Raw genomic sequence first — 12,523 nt, forward strand, 5'->3', positions numbered from 1 at the left:
TTTCTCATGTGTGTGTACCGATTTTAAGCTTTAGACAATGTGGTGGCATTCCAGATATTTCTAATGAGTTTAAGAATTCAACTGGAAAATTAACTTCTTCATTTGTATCTATTGCCATATCAATTGAATTGCAGGTATAAATTGGTTCACTGATCTTTTCAATCATTTCATTATTTATTGAGTCAACATAATCATTTATTGTAGCAAGTATAGCCCTTTCAGATAGATAGTCCATATCTGTTTAATTAGATTCAAAGTTGTCAAAAACTGATTCCATTAATGCTACTATTGTTGATACTCGGTTTCCAAATTGTAATGCAATTCTATTATCACAGCTATTGATTTTATCTTCACCAATTTCAATAAATTGATTTGCGAAATACTGTAAATCAGTTGAGTTCAATGAATTAACTCGCATATTGATCCTTAGAGATAATTTTTCAAATAGATTCCATAATTGTGAAGATTTGATTGAGGCATCAATTTCATCAGCTTTTGTTCCTCTTGGTATTACTGGTAATATTTGTCTGAAATCTCCTGCAAGTAGTACTGTAACATTTCCAAATGGATCATTACTATTTTTAATCTCTTTAAAAGTTTTATTAACTACTTCCAACATATTTTTGTATGACATTGCAGCTTCATCCCAAATAATGAGATCACAATTCTTAATGTAGTTCCATAATTTACTATTTTTCCTTATTGATGTTGTAAATTCATCAGATATTGATGATGAAAATGGTAACTTGAACATTGAATGTACAGTTTTGCCTTCATCTAATAATGTTGATGCTATTCCTGATGATGCAACAGAAATACTTTTTCCATTAATAACTTTATTTTTAGCAAATATCAGATTAAGTAAAAATGTTTTACCAGTTCCACCTGGAGTATCTAAGAATTTAAGCTTAGTATTATTTAGTCCATTCAAACAATCAATAATCTTATCATAAACTTCTCTTTGATCTACATTTAGCATAATTTCATTTCTTTCAATAAAATTAGTTGTTTCATCTACAGTATTAGGATCAGAATCGATTTGACCATTAAATCGATCAAACATTGGTTCTGGTAATCCTACATCTCTCAGTGATTTATCTCCTATCTCATTTATAATTTATTCTAATCTGTGTAATAATTCTGAATATACAATTTCAATGTTATCAATTTCTTCATTTTGATTTTCAGTCATCTGGTTCAGTATATCAAGGGAAATTTGTGATTTGAATTCTTCATAAAGTTCTACTGGATTACTTGGATTACAATATACTAATATCAAACCAAATAATGATCTAACTTGACATGGCAATTTAGATATTATTGATTCATGAATACAAAATCTTAAATGATCATCATTTTCAAGTAATCCTCTTGCTAAACATGCTTCTTTGAATGTATTGTATTGTGTTCCATCAAAATATCTAACTTCTTTAAATGATTTAGGACCTCTAACATGAAGGAGTAGTCTTAAACAAAAGCATTCAGTTTGATTTGGAGATACTGTATACATTCGAGCACATGCTTTGACTATCCCACCATTTAATCTTCTTTTCCACTTTTTGTCTGGAGTAAGTGTATAATGATTAGGTATTTCTCGATAAAGTAAAGTATTTGAATGCTGATCTTCTGCATTTAATTTGAAAAATTATGTAAAACTTGTATTTTTTGGATTAATAATTCTTTGTTGTACATTATCTGGATTGAAATAAACTCTTTGTTCATTCTCAAGGTGAATGTCAAGTTGCTGAACAGCTGGATGTCTCATGTCTATATTGAATTCAAATATTCTCCATGCAGCTTCATTACTATTCAAATATCTACCTGAAATGTAATTGTCAACCTCATTATAGTCCTCACCACTTCTTAATTGTAATACTGCTGCATCACTGCCTTTATTCAGATACTTTATTATGTACATTATCGATTGTACTGAACAACAAATTTCAACATTAATGTGAGCTTTGAATGCTTTTAATGATAATGGATTGTAAGGTACTATCCATCGATAATTATCAATAGTGTAGGTTTTGCCATTTCTGACTTTTGTTGCACTTTGACCACCATTTTCACTATCTCTCCTTTTATACAATGGATATCCAGATATTTCTGACCTTGTATGAGCTATAAAAGCTTTAGGATATTTTTTTGAGCATTTTGAATTGTTCATGCATGGACTCTGATTATTGTGATCACCACATGGCCCATGCACCATCTGGTTTACAACAATATCGTATAATTCTCTATCAATTGATGGATCTGGTATCTCTGCAGATGTTATTAAATCTATTTTGTCTGCATGTATAGTTTGTTCAAGCCATAATAATATATGCGCATGTGGTAAGCCTCTTTTTTGCCACTCAACTGTGTAAATGTATGCTTTCACTTTACCAAATATTCCACTTTTCTTTTTAACCAAAACATCCATAATTTTATTTAATTTTTGTTTAAATACTCTTGCCATTTTGTAGATTTTCTGTTATTTCATCCCACTTCGGATTGCATGTAAAGGTGATGAATAAATCAGGTCTACCATACTCTCTTACATAACACATAGCATCTTTTGTTCTTTCTTTCCAATATCTTGGACTTCCAATATAACTTGATGGTAGTATAACAGCTTTTCCTAAATCTTGTGGATTAATATTTCTATCACTGTTCAAGGCATCTTTAAGTAATGAATATTCTTCCACTCTAAGTTTAGTTTTATTATTTTGTATGTATAACAACCTTTCAAACTCAGTTTTTGCGTACATATCAACTAAGAACATTTTAAATAGTCTTCTACATTTTATTATTTGATTTCATTCGTTTCTTTCTTGTATTTGATATGAGTAGTACTTTCGGCATGTTACTTTTTTGTTAGGAATGGGAATATCACTTCCAGGCCTGTATAGTGGAATATTGAATTTATAACCATCATTTCCTCTCCAATATATCAATGGATATTGTAATGCATCATATGATCTGTGCAATTTATCAACTTTCCTTATTGTATTATCTTTTTAAGTGAATACAATATTCCTTCTTGGAAATTCATTACCAACCATTACTAAACCAATATCATCTGATAATCTATCATTGTGTCTTCTTACATGTTCTCCACTTGGTACTCTGTCTGCACATATTGATAATTTTAATCCTGGTGTATTAACGAATGATGACAATGTCTTTATTTGTCGCATTAATTCATTGTTTTGTGTCAACAAGTTTTGTAAATATCTGATAGTATGAAGATTAGTTTCCTTAAATCTATTATTTCTAATATCTGCCTGTCTATCCAAATCTAATAAATAAAAGCGGTTTCGTGTGTCTGTCTGTCTGTCTGTCAGACTTTTTTCTCGATTCGATCGATCGACTAATTTCGACGACTCAACCTTACTTTGTAAATGTTTCAGATTTGTGCATATTTAGAATTATTTTCAACTTCGTTATATAAAGATCCAATTTTATGATAAATTTGCCCTTGTATTTTGAACACAGGCATAAAACCTCTTATTTCAGTTGATTGATTCATTCCAAATGATGTCATTGAAAACAATTCATTATATTTCCTTATATTTTTCAAAAAGTTTTTTGAATCTGAAGTTTGGCCTTCCATTAATGTTCTAAGTGGTTCAGGTGGTTGACCAATTAAGTTTTACCTTACCGTTAGAACAGCATAAACCTGCAGGCTCACTTTGAAATAGTTTAGCTCGACAATATTTACAAATTTTATTCATTTGACCAATATATGCCATATTTGTATAATTTTTTGAGCTTTGGTATGTAAACGCTTCACCATAGTTATTATTAGTCTGTTTTTGAGCATAATCATTCCGTCTTGACTGTAATATTCTTGCATTTTGCTCCAAATTCAATTGATTTCTCTGACTTCTATGTGCATCTCTATCAATTTCTAAAATTTCCTGTCTCCTTTCATCATTAAGGTTTTCTCTCTGACTTCTATGTGCTTCTCTATCAATTTCTAAAATTTCTTGTCTTCTTTCATCATTAAGGTTTTCTCTCTGACTTCTATGCGCAAATTTATCATAAAATTGGATCTTTATATAACGAAGTTGAAAATAATTCTAAATATGCACAAATCTGAAACATTTACAAAGTAAGGTTGAGTCATCGAAATCGAAATTAGTCGATCGATCGAATCGAGAAAAAAGTCTGACAGACAGACAAACAGACACGAAACCGCTTTTATTTATTAGATAAACTCTTAGGGTGTTTATTCTATGGATGTGTTATACATTATGTATTATAGTTTTTATTTTCTATATGTTCTACTTGTGTTTGTTCCTGGAATGTAACGGTTACTGGGGTTACCTGTCCCAGTATACGAGGGAGACCCCCTTTATATTAATTTCTATTGCTACCACTGTATCACCCTGAAGACGAACCCCGGACAGGGTTCGAAACGTCGGAATAAATTGGCAAACGACGAGTCCAGCGTATACTTTCTTCCAAAAATGGTTCCTGGACTCCAGTTATTTACGAATAATGCACTGTATATGTATATATGTGTATGCATATGTATACGTATATGTGTATGGATATGTATATAAGTATATGTATAAGTGTATGCCTAAATATATGTATATAGGAACAAAGACACCCAACGGAGCCAGGATCATTCACTTCATACATGGAGGATTTTTTATTTTTTTTCTACTGACAAACTCCTCCTTCCCTCCACCACCTCCAACTCCTTTCTTCATTTTCCCTTCACAGCAAAGGTCGAGGGGTTGGCGGTTCGAACCCTGCCACTGGCAAAGTTGAACTAAAGGCATGGTTTGTCAAATTCCACGCAACAAAGTCATCTGTAAGGGGTGCCGTCTTAGTTTTCTGACAGGGGGGAGTTTGTGACGTTAAAGTTATTCATCATCATGATAGTGATAACCTCTTGACACAGATCCTTCACAACGATGAATGATATTTACGACGTAATGTAGAACTCCACCCCAAAATAGAAGGAAAGAAAGAGGAGAAAAACAGAGAGACCGAGAGAGATGATGAGATTTTTATTTCGTCAATTAAAACCAATATGAAAATAAACACCACAAGTAAGGGCGGCCTTTATTAGTACGACGTTTCAATGGTTATTACAGCTTCATCAAGTGCGTGATAAAATTGTAACAAGCGAAACGTCGTATTGATCAAGGCTCCGTCCTCGCGTGGTGATTATTTTGATAAACTTGTTGGCAATTTCATACAATAACCAATATCGCAACGAAGAGGTTAATGTCAAAGAGAGACGCCCACTTGCTCACGGAATACCTCGACGTCTTCAAGCCTGAGCTGCGACAGACACCACAGACGCCAGCTAAACATGGCGTGTACCACTACATCAAGACGTCTGGGCCCCCGGTATTTGCCAAATACCGCCGCCTACCGCCCGAGAAACTCGCCGTCGAGTCGCCAAGAAAACCTTCCAAGAGATGGCGAGATTAGGCCTATCCCAAAAGGCCTCCAGCCCTTGGTCCTCACCTCTCCACCTCGTCAAGAAGAACGATGGTTCCTGGCGCCCCTGTGGAGACTACCGGCGGCTGAACATGATGACGGAACCTGACCACTACCTACTCCCAAACATCGCCGACGTCACCACATACCTCAACGGTGCCAAGATATTTTCGACACTGGACCTCCTGAAGGGCTACTACCAAGTTCCGGTGCATACAGACGACATCCCGAAGACCGCCATCACCACCCCCTTCGGGACGTACACCTTTAATTACTCCTGCTTCGGCTTGCGAAACTCAGATACGACCTTCCAGCGCCTAATGGACGGCATCCTCGGCAACCTCGACTTCTGCGTCTGCTACGTCGACGATATTCTGGTCTTCTCCAACTCTCCTGACCAGCACCTCCGACACCTGCGGACCATCCTCGAGCGTCTCCAGGACAACGGCCTCGTTGTCCGCTTTGACAAATGCAGCTTAGGAAAAAAGTCTGTCCCATTTTTGGGACACCTCATCTCTCCTGACGGCGTTCGTCCCCTGGAGGATAAAGTCGCCGCAGTCGACAAATTTCCCAAGCCTACTACCATCAAAGCCTTGCAGGAATTTATTGGGATGGTCAACTTCTATCACCGTTTCCTCCCTAACATCGCTCAAACGCTGCACCCATTTTATAATGCCCTTCACGGAAAACCGAAGGACCTCCTGTGGAACCCCGCCATGGAAGCTGCCTTCGTCAACGCCAAAAAAGCCTTTGCCCGTGCCACCACCCTCTCCTTCCTTGCACCAGGTGCCCAGCTACAACTGTCAGCGGACGCCAGCAATGTCGCCATAGGAGGTGTGCTCGAACAAACCCTCAGTGGCAGACCTACACCCCTTGGTTTCTTCAGCAGGAAACTCTCCAAGGCCGAGCTCAACTACAACATCTTCGACAGAGAGCTTCTCGCCATCCACCACGCCGTCCGCCACTTTCGCTATTTCCTCGAGGGCTCCTAATTTATCATCAACACCGACCATCAACCTCTGGTGCACGCCTTCACAAAACAACAAGACGCATGGTCTGCCAGACAGCGCCGCCACCTCTCCACCATCGCCGAGTTCAATTGCACCATCAGGCACGTCCCCGGTACAAACAACCCCGTCGCAGACGCCCTCTCCCGAAAAGCCATCGATGCAGTTCAACTCGGCCTCGACTACGCAGCTATTGCCAGAGAGCAACGGGAGGATCCTGAAACACTTGCCTACAGGACATCCATCACATCCCTTAAGTGGCAAGACGTCCCTTTGCACGACAACCACACCATCCTCTGCGACATCAGTACCGGCCGCCCACGACCCCTCATCCCAGCTGCCTTCCGACGTCAAGTATTCAATCTAATACACGGCCTGTCTCACCCTTCAGGGCGCGTCACTGCGAAGCTCCTGAAGCAGAAATTCATCTGGCACAGCATCTCCAAGGACGCAAAGGAGTGGGCCAGATCCTGCATTGCCTGCCAGCAAAGCAAAATTCATCGCCACACTGAATCAGGCATCGGATCATTCCATCAGCCCCGACGACGCTTCGCACACATTCATGTCGACGTCGTCGGCCCACTCCCCCTGTCGGAAGGTCATCGTTACCTCTTCACCGCCATCGATAGATCGACCCGCTGGTTGGAGGTCATCCCCATGAAGGATAGTACCGCCTCATCCTGCACTACAGCATTTCTCAGTGGATGGATAGCCAGATTTGGCCTCCCGGAACACGTCACCTCCGACCGAGGAACTTGCTTCACGTCACGGCTGTGGCACTCTCTCGCTGAACTCCTGGGTACTACAGTCCACCACACTACCTCCTACAACCCCGCAGCCAACGGCATGGTCGAGCGAACCCACCGCTCACTCAAAGCATCTCTTATGGCACGCTGCAACAACGGCTCCTGGCTACCCCAACTACCATGGATACTCCTTGGCCTTCGGACAGCCATCAAGGACGACCTCCACGTGTCTCCAGCAGAGATGGTCTTCGGCCAAACCCTCGTCGTGCCCGCAGAATTCTTCCCTCCACAGGCGTCTCCCGAGAGCCTGCAACAGCTTCGATGCACTGTCGGCAAATTTGCCCCATGCGTGCCGACACATCACCGGGAGGTGAAGGAATACCTCCCAAAACACCTCCACACCTCGACGCACGTTTTCCTGAGGACGGACGCTCACACCCCACCTCTCACCCGTCCCTACACTGGCCCCCATCTTGTCCTTGAACGTAGAGACAGGACCTTTCGCATCTCCATCTCTGGCAGGCCAGAATGGGTTTCTATCGACCGTCTAAAACCGGCACACCTCGACACTCCGCCCACCAAATTCTCACGTGCAGGACGCCCCCTTAAGCCAAGGCAAATTTAAGAGGGGAGTATTGTACAGCCGCGACAAGTCACGTGGCGCCGCGAAAGTCACGTGGCAGGGAACGTGACTGATGGCCACGACCTGACGCTCTCTGCCAGCGCGATCCTGCTTGACCCGACCGAACCCAGTGCAATTACCTGATTACGCACCACAGGTAACTTCCCCACGTAGTATATATATCGGCTTCCGCCGCATGTAAAATTAGTTCACTCTTACATATACCAAGGCTTTTTCCCCCTTCCAAGGGAGGTAGCCACAAAAGGAAAGGCATAAAAACACTCCCACCCATTTCATCCCTAAATACACTCCACACCCCTCCTACCCTTCCTCTCATCTGAGCACCTCCTGGATGACGGGTCATCCCTGAACCCTGCCCACCGCCCTGGGTCAGAAGCAGTGTCGCAAGACACAGTACATCCACAGCAAGGCCGCTTCATTAAATCGGCGACCCCCCCTCTCCGTCCCCCTTTGCATATAAGGAGAGGACGGGGAGAAATCCCTTCGGGCTGCGTCAAAATTTACTCACACATACTACCCCACCCCCCACCCCCCCGCCTATTCCTCCTCATGCAGTCATAACATCATCCATATACAACCATTCTCCACTCACCTCTGTCTTCCGTCCTCTCCCTTCCTTCCTCAACAGACATTCCCCTCTTCCCCAAAGCCCCCTTCACCCCATCCATCCACCTCATCCTAGGACGTCCCCTCATGTTCACTCCCTCCACATCTGCCTTCCATACCTCTTTTACTAGTCTTTCTTCACTCATTCTTTCCATGTGTCCAAACCATCCTAATATTCTTTCATCAACCCTCTCTCCCAAATCCTTTTTCACCCCTGTTCTCCTCCTCACCTCCTCATTTCTCACTCTATCTAGCCTAGTAACCCCCACCATACTTCCCAGACACCTCATCTCAAACACATTCAAACTCCTTCTCTCTTCTTCTCTTATGTTCCACGTTTCTGCCCCATACAGTGCTGTTGGCACAATCACTCCTTCATACAGTCTCCTCTTCGCATCCATTCCCAAATGTCTATTTCTCATTACACTCTTTAAACCACCAAGGCATTTACTCGCTTCTCTCAATCTACATTCTACCTCCACCTTCACTCCACCTTTTCCTGCTACACTTGCACCCAAGTATCTAAAACTATCCACTTCCTCCAGTCGCTCTCCCTTAATGTTCACTTCCAGTCTACTGCCACTTTCACCCCTTGTACATCTCATCACCTTACTTTTACCCACATTTATCTTTAGCTTTCTTCTATCACATACTCTCCCAAACTCTGCCACCAGCTTCCTCAATCCCTCCTCTGACCCTGCCACAAGCGCAGTGTCGTCCGCAAACAACAGCTGGCTCACCTCCCACTTTTCTCCATTTTCTTTAACCATCTCCAATCCCTGGCTCACTACCCTAGCATTTACCTCTCGCACCACCCCATCCATGTATAAGTTGAACAGCCAGGGCGACATAACGCATCCTTGACGAAGTCCCACCTTTACTTCAAACCACTCACTCTCTCCATTTCCAATCCTAACACATGCTCTACTACTCACATAAAAACTCTTGACAGCTCCCAAAAGCTTTCCTCCTATCCCATAAATCTGCATAACCTCCCACAGTGCCTTTCTGTCTACCCTATCATAGGCCTTTTCCAGATCCATAAAAGCCCAAAAAACATCCTTCCCCTTTCCTATAGCTTTCTCACATATCTGTCTTACCACAAAGATCTGATCTACACAACCTCTACCCGTCCTAAATCCACACTGTTCCTCACCAATTACTCCTTCTGTTCCTCTCCTAATCCTCTCAATTAAGATTCTCCCATAAGCCTTCCCTACTACACTCAACAGGCTAATCCCTCTGAAATTACTACATTCACACTTGTCCCCTTTTCCCTTGTAAAGAGGAACTATACAGGCACTACTCCAGTCCTCCGGTACTTTACCCTCTCTCCAGCAAACATTAAATAATCTCACCAACCAGTCCACCATCACTGAACCTCCCTTTTTCAGACATTCTGCATGACATCCATCCAGACCAGGTGCCTTACCTGCTTTCATCATCTTTACAACTGCCTTCACCTCATCCTTCCTTATTTCTCCTCCGTTCTCCTCACTCATCACTCTCATTTTCTTCGTATTTCCCACTGCAGCTATCTTTCCTTCCCTATCCTCCTTCACATTTAGCAACTCCCTAAAATATTCTGCCCATCTTCCCCTCACTGCCATCTCTTCCATTATCAACTCTCCATCTGTACCTTTTACCTTTTCACTCTTACCTTACAATAAAGGACACGAACTCACCAAAACCTCTTTCTCTTCGCCAATAGTAGCATCGCTACAAAACTAATACTAAGACTATACAAAGTATTCGTGAGACCTCAATTGGAATACATACCAATAATAGCTCTTATATTAAAACCAAGCCATCTCCAAAAATTACAGTCAGTACAAAACAAAACACTACAATTCGCCACACACTCCATACCCCCATACCTTAACACAATAGAAGAACTACACACACAACATAAACTCGAACCCCTTAACACAAGACTCTTCAGACTAGCATACAGAACATGGAATAGACTAACAATATTAAATCCTGAATTAGTACAACACAGCGAAGACATAGACACAGAAAACGGACATGACTACAACTGGTGGCCTAGTGTCCCCAATCATTAACGGACCCCCACCTGAACCAAAGTACATACTATAAAACAAAAATACACCACTCTGTCATCTTTCATTGTTCTACTAACCCTACTAACACTATCACTATTATTATTGTTAAATGAAAAAAATTATAACACGTGCAAAACAAATAGCACGTGATATCATACAAAACAATGAGTATGACAAATAGAAGTCACTACCCTCCCTTAACAATAAAATGTAAAAATACCACTAGTCGTCATCCCCATGGGTGAAAAAAATCATACTCATTGGAAGAAAAAATGTATACGACGTATAGATATCAAGACCCTCCCCATAACCATGAACACAGAACCTACCCCATAGAAGTCAAAACCTATAATAGGCACAAATAGTCGTATACATTTAATATTGAAAAAAACTAACAACCGACAAAAACAAAAAACAAACAAAAAATGACCAACAAATAACATCAATAACAGCTCAAGAAAGAAGAGAAGAAAGCCCAAACCTACAAGAAGATGGACCGAACCTCCAACTCCGTAAACGAAAATAACCAGGCAGAAGCTTCGCGACAAGACAATACAATAGCAATCACAAAAATAATTACAACAGCAAGTAGATCTGCCCCGCACCTATCATAACTCTAACTTCCTTTCATTTCATTCTTTCTCTACACTAACCCTCCAAATCCCTCTCCTCCATCTTACCTATTCTGCCCAGTAGTAGTACTACTTCCTTCATTCGTCTCCACGACTCCACGAATAGTAGACCTCCTTGATTCACCATGAAGTCCTCTCACCCTGAAGAAGCCTCCTGGCGAGGCGAAAAAAATAAGTTTTCGGTGTATTTGTTCAACAGTTTCACACTGTTACATTTTCAAGAATAACAATTGTCGGCACACATCAGCGCGTTTCTTTTTCTTAACACTATGGATGATTTCGTTCATAATCTGAACCATGAAGTAAAGGAATCCTTTTATAAACTGAAGAACATTCATTTGAAGTGTGTGTGTGTGTATTCACCTTGGTATTTGGATCACGTGTTAGAGTCGTGATCGACAGCTATTTCCCTCTCGGAAGAGAGCTCAGAGCTCTACCAACTGTGCCACCGAGTCGTGTGTGTGTGTGTGTGTGTGTGTGTGTGTGTGTGTGTGTGTGTGTGTGTGTGTGTGCGTGCGCGCGTGTGTGGATGTGTGTATCTATTACCTATTTGTAATATACAGGAATAGAGCAACGCTCGTGGGGCCTGTCGCTTATTCTCTAGTTATCATACCTGGCTGCAGAAGCATGTCTGTGCCCATGTCTGTCACTGTGTTGAAGGGGTTACACAGATAATAAGGGCCGGAGCACCGACTTAGTACAAAGTCGAATTAAAAAGAATTTTGACTTACTTCGTTTAAGGGCTTCCGTCCAGGAAGTCGTGGGGGTCCCTTGCTTACAGCTCTGCTCTCAGCAGCCCGTGGTTCCTCCCATTCAGCAGCTGCTCTCAGCGGATGCTGTCAAGATCCATACTTGGTGCACAGCAGCCGCAGCACTATACACGCAACTAGGTTACCTTCCTATTGCCTGCTCGCAGTCTTCCCGGAGATATATATACGCCCCACCCCCTCCACACACCCTCACTCTCACACACTCCCGGTGCTCGCTTTTGCTAAGCGCCAGACCGCTGCTCCTCTCAGCCCCCTTCTCCATCTGCCCGTCCCCTCCGCCACTCACTCCTCCTCACGTTCCCCTCCGCTCCCTTTATTCCCTCGGCAGTATTTAGGTAAAATAGAAACATAAAGATAGCGTATCATTGTTTTCGTGGGGTGGAAATCGTGTCTTTTCTCCCTCCGCGATTTTATAATTTTTCTTTTTTCAAAAGATACATAAATCTGGGCACAGTTAAGAATGAAATAAATTTCAATACCTCCCCTGCCCTCAAACACTCTTCTCTATCTATCCATTCATCTATATATTTATATACATACATATATATATATATATATATGTGTGTGTGTGTGTGTGTGTATTTCGGCAGCAATCTTTCTCTGAT

The 12,523-nt window shown here is 41.6% G+C and overlaps 1 protein-coding gene across 3 annotated transcripts in view; it reads right to left on the minus strand.

The window, feature by feature from the left end:
• Nucleotides 1-12,091, minus strand: part of LOC143025477 (trehalose transporter 1-like protein) — a 134,251-nt gene extending 122,160 nt beyond the window's left edge. The window contains exons 1-2 of one of the 3 annotated variants that reach the window (XM_076185201.1): nucleotides 11,880-12,091; nucleotides 11,197-11,302 (exon numbers count right to left, since the gene is read on the minus strand). The gene's annotated coding sequence lies outside the window, so the exon portion shown is untranslated. The remainder of the gene's footprint in view (nucleotides 1-11,196; nucleotides 11,303-11,879) is intronic. The other 2 variants (XM_076185200.1, XM_076185199.1) reach the window with 2 other exon arrangements.
• Nucleotides 12,092-12,523: the final 432 nt, after the last annotated feature.

Source organism: Oratosquilla oratoria, chromosome 5 (genome assembly GCF_046742065.1).
Source record: "Oratosquilla oratoria isolate Oo_2021 chromosome 5, ASM4674206v1, whole genome shotgun sequence".
Classification (NCBI taxonomy): domain Eukaryota; kingdom Metazoa; phylum Arthropoda; class Malacostraca; order Stomatopoda; family Squillidae; genus Oratosquilla; species Oratosquilla oratoria.